This window comes from Fundulus heteroclitus, chromosome 14, assembly GCF_011125445.2.
Source record: "Fundulus heteroclitus isolate FHET01 chromosome 14, MU-UCD_Fhet_4.1, whole genome shotgun sequence".
Classification (NCBI taxonomy): domain Eukaryota; kingdom Metazoa; phylum Chordata; class Actinopteri; order Cyprinodontiformes; family Fundulidae; genus Fundulus; species Fundulus heteroclitus.
The window spans coordinates 475,358-480,646 of record NC_046374.1 but is presented as its reverse complement, the minus strand read 5'-3'; the positions used below and the strand labels follow the sequence as shown (position 1 = coordinate 480,646).

General features: G+C 39.9%; 1 long non-coding RNA gene across 1 annotated transcript; it reads right to left on the bottom strand.

Annotated features, from left to right (window-relative positions):
* Positions 1-2,804: 2,804 nt before the first annotated feature.
* Positions 2,805-3,455, bottom strand: LOC118565599. Its single transcript, XR_004932468.1, has 2 exons — positions 3,404-3,455; positions 2,805-2,926 (listed from the first exon to the last, which is right to left on the bottom strand). It is a non-coding gene; the product is annotated as an uncharacterized LOC118565599 (long non-coding RNA).
* Between the last annotated feature and the right edge of the window lie 1,834 nt (positions 3,456-5,289).

Sequence of the window (5,289 nt, the reverse complement as noted above, 5' to 3'; positions counted from 1 at the left end):
AGTAGGCATGATAAACATTTTGACTGGGAAGGATATTTTTATTGTTAATGCCTGAAAGATATTCTACATCAGTAGCACCCATTTACCTGTGACTTCCTCCTGTTTCAAATACAGGCAAGGAGCATGTACAGGAACTGGACAAAGAAAACCCCAAAGTGGCTTTTAAAATAAATACAAAAGTAAATCCTGTTGGAGAAATGAGAATAGAAAATAAAATAAACAGTTGTGATGATGGAAGCAGTAGTTTTTGTTGTGGCTGAACTATACAACTATACATGAGGACGCATTTAAGCAAAAAAACAAAACAAAAAATAAGACATTATTATTATTTTTTTAACTTTTAATTGAAAACAAGTTTTCCCTTTCCTTTTTTTTCTAGAGTTTGAATTCTCTCTGTGCCCATGTAGGATTTATCTGGTTCCTTCAACAACAAAAAAAACAAAAAAAAACAAAGTTTGGATGACACCCCCCAAGTTGGACTGACCATTGGACATTTTTGTGCATGCTTGTGTTTTTCTGTCAGGTTATTTTGCAACACTCTCCTCTTGACAGGTGGGATAGCTTCAAGCAGGATGTACCACTCAGCAGCATAGATGGGTGAATTTGAATGTTGCTTTCCTTTTCAATGACAATCTATTCATTGTTTGTGGTCTTAATTTATGCTGCTGTAAAAATATAATTACATATAGTTAACCACATTATAAAACTAACATTCCATGCAAACAGTGTCTAACAATATTATGTGAGAAGTTGAGAGTTATTGAAATGTTCGTGAGGACTGGGGACTCTCCGCTGTGTGGAAATGTCTCAGCTCGTCAACATTCTTAGCATGTTTCTTAATTATGTTAATTATGGCACACAAAGCAAAGCTACATTTTTTTTCCATTCACCTCGTTTGACTTGTATGATAAACATGTATGATAAACATGTTTGAATGGGGCAGTTCTCAGATGACGTCACATTTTTCCCGAGACAGCCGGTTTCCCGGCTGGTCTGATGAGAAGAGTGCAAATTATGATGGCAACAACCGCAAAACAAAATTTTTGGAAGATGACGACATCATTTCAACCTGCTTCGATCGAGAAACCCAGCATAGAACAGCTGAAACGTTGGTTGAAATGTAGAGGGCTCAAAACGAGAGGAAAGAAAGCAGTGTTAGGAGAGGCCGTCCTCTCCTCTCTCACAACGGATCAAATTCCAGGAAGAAACCCGCTGAATCCATGTAGAATTGCAGCAAATACTAAGAAAATATACATGTATTATTAAAGGCCTATGCTTTAAATAATTATACACCTCATTGCAGATAATAGACTTAAAAACAGCTGCAATCACACTCAGATCCCATCTCTTCTACACACACACACACACACACACACACACACACACACACACACACACACGATCACTGTGAGAGAAACATTGACTTGATCCATGAAAAGAAGTGGAAGACCAGCAACGAAACCACCACACGCCGCTTCTAACTATCACAAACATGGACCGCGGAACCGGTAGGGCCGGTAGGGCCGCGGCCCTACCTAATTTTGATGATCAAGTCCTCCCCCGCGCTTGTCGGCCGCGCTTGTCTCTTCACCCCCCCACTCCGCGAAAAGCGTGTCTCTCCCCCCCCCCCCCCCCCCCCCCCCCGCTCGGCCGCGATTGTCCTACAACCACCCCCCCCCCCCCGCTCGGCCCGACGAATGTGAAATGCGTTCCGCGGTCCATGATCACAAATACACGTATTTAGCTGGTATTTATACACACTGGGATTTTTACTGCTTGTATAAAAGTTTTCGCAGGAGGGTGGGGGGGGGGGGGGGGGGGGGCGGGAGAGCCCCGCTCCCTCGCTGCATGGCAGATAACCACAAAAAGGCGTTCTGTCTGGGGGGGAAAAAAAAGAAAAAAAAAGCGACTGCATGTTCAGAAACAACCCCAAGAAACCGCAAGTGACTTAAGAGAAAAAACGAGCACAAAGTTGTTGATAATAAACGGACTAAATGCAACACTGAAGCTCATCCCTCATGGATTGTATGAAGTTTTATAGCCACTGAGAAAAAGTCTCATAAATGTAGCCCACCTGTCCAGATGCTGCAGTCGCTGGTTTCAGGTCTGGACGTTCAAATGTTGGCTCCTACCACCGAGGAAATGTAGAGACTACATTTAGGTGTCTTTGGTCAGATTCCACAGTAAATTCCTCTCGGTTACAAGCTCATATGCAACACTGACATTTCTCTGCAATCCATCAGGATTAGGAAATCAATGGAAAAAAACCTCCCTTCATAGGATCATGATCGCCACGTCGGTAGTCACTGCAGCAGATACCAACGCAGCAGCGGTATTTTGGGGTTGACATATTATTGTCTGTTGAGGAGATATTCAGGACAGATCTGGTCACTATTTGACTCAAACAAGAAAACTAGTCAAGTGTTACTGCTCTGCTTGTACGACCACAAGATGGTCGTGAGGAATGCGTCTAAATTTAGTAATTTGACATAATTTGAGGAATGCCCAATTCCATCAATTTGTATCTACTTTTCTCAGTTTAGAATCGCTGGAACCCTTACCAGCAGCCAACGGGCATGAGCAGCTCACCAATCGATCGGTGGGTCAACAGAGACAGAAACCAACCAAGCTTACAATAAGTATTAAAAGGTTAGTTTGGATTTTTGGAAGGGAGGTTCTGTCAGGTTATTGTAACTGTGGCGCACCCAAAACAGGTGACCACATTGGTCATATGTTTATTAGTAAATGAATATGATCTCTATGTACATATATATATATATATATATATATATTTACACTGTCGCTTTAAGGAATGGCACAAGCAGTTGCGTTCCGGTTGCTATGGGAACGGACCTCCGCTCGCTCTCAGATCCAATTTGGGAGAAAACATGGAAAGCTGCTGTGTCTAAATCTCCTTTCATTTCACCTGTCTTTCAGGTCAGTAATGGGTAAACTGTCCATCTTTACATGTCTGTTTGATAACTGATTGTAGTGTTGTTTATAATCTAACAATAAGAGAATAAATAGAAAGTTTGCCGTTGATCGAGGCAGTTAGCTGAGGTAGGCTACTGTAAACCGTTAGCCAGTAGAATAACGGTTTAACTGAAATAACGGTACTGCAGTCGGTTAACTGCCGTCTCTTGGTTCATTTTCAGGTAACATAGCATGTTGAGCTCCGACACTCTGCTTGTTAGAAGTGGTTTTGTATGAATTGTTATGTATGCATTGCTATTTACTATTGTATATTTGTGTATTGTGTGCTTTGTGTGTTGTGCACCACACTGGAGCTTGAGCGAGACAGTTGATGCACAGGTGTTTTGTGGTTTATTCTGAATAAATAACTCAGATCCAATTTGGGAGAAAACATGGAAAGCTGCTGTGTCTAAATCTCCTTTCATTTCACCTGTCTTTCAGGATATTTAAATTTGTTATTACAGTCCCATATTTGGGACCTGTAACATAACGTTACATCAAGTAGAAAAAAAAATGGCACTGCTAGCTCTTTGGGAAGACAGTAAGTCATCAAGTAGTGGAACTTGCATGATTGTGGATCGTTAGAGAAAAATCAGAGGATCTGGAAACAAAAAAAAAAAACACCCATGCACAAGGGGGACATACAAACTCAGATTTTAACCAAAGATTTGTGGAACGTAAATTTTAAGAGACATTTTGTCATTTAAAAATAATTTCATTTTGCATTAATATCCAGCAGCATCACATTATACTTTTTACATGTAAGTGGAATAAGCAGACAGAGGACTACTCTTTTAAGTCTAGTTTTAAGTCACTACTCTTAAGTGTATCACATACCTCGTCTTCAAAAGCATTTTTCCTGATCTATGGTATAACGCAAACCCAGCTAGCTTTCCCTGAATTAACTAGCTAGCTTCTTTTGCCATTGGAAACACTGGATTATCTTTCACGAGTGAGACTGTTTTATCTCAACTAATGTGGCATTGTTGATGGATTAAATAAACATGGAAACAACACTGTGAATGTGAAAAGTGGGTACTAATCATTTTCATACTTTGCACTTTTGTACTGTATCCTTTTTATTTTTACCTGATTCTCTGGAGGGTACGAAAAGGTACACCACACTGTTTATTACAAACTGTGGATCTATTTATAATAAATTGGGCCTTTCCATCCATTTTCTGTGTTCTGAAAATTTCCAGTAAACTTTTTTTTATACAGCTAAAGACTCAGACTACCGGCACTGCGGTAGTGGCAAGGGTAGAGCACGCAACTTGTATTTGGAGGCCTCAGCCCTCAACGTGTCCGTCCTGGGTTTGAGTCCTGGCCCATGGACCTCTGCTGCATGCCTTTCCCTTCTCTCAACCCCATTTCCAGTCAGCTTACGGTCAAAGAAAGGCTATTGCCAAAAAAAATTAATAAATAAGATGTAGACTGTCAAGGACTATTGTGCCCAGATCAATTAAGGCAACCTCCATAAAAGTCAGTCTATTTTCATGTAATGCATCACAATGGTCCAAAGTCTGCTGTATACTTTGCAAACAATTTTAAACTTTTCCATCTCAACTTGACAGGTTGGTGCCACTTTCCGATCAACTACAACAGTCTGATCTTTTGTCCTTTAACTAGTTAAGTCAGCCACTCCCGAATACTCATGGGAGCGGCTGTTATGTGTCAAGTTATTTTTGCAGTTAGATTTAAGGCCGAAGGTTTTTTTTCCCTAACCTTGTAAAATGTCAGCTTTGTTGTTTTGAAATATTTCTAAATTAACGTTAGTAGAAATGAGAAAAATCCTCACTGATCACTGTGTGTTGTGTTAGTGTAAACTTGATGTCCGTTTCTTCAAAGGCTAAAATAAAAGCAAAACATCTTAATTACTACTTTTGTAATTGCTCATTATATGACGCGGTTTAAATCCCATTGTTCTATTGTAGGAATATGCTATACAGAATGGGGATTTTTTTTTCTTTTCACCAAGACATGCTTTGATAAGAGCTGCACTTCCACAATTCCTGAGGAATTCGTGAAGGTGTTACGGCAACAGCACCTGAATATACCTGAATATTATCTGGTCTAAACCAGTCACCGTCTGCCTCTGCTGCCTGTCCATCATCACATGGCAATCACCTTGTGTCATTAGCCAACCATGTTTTAAAAAAACAACAAAAAAAACTTATTAAAGAGAAAAAGGCACAGATTTAGACTTAGAACTATTGGTAGAGTACATTTATAATAATCTAATAAAATACATTGGAAAAATATTACTCTGTGCAGTACTAACTGGGAAAACTTCTAAACAAAAAAAGCTATTGCAAC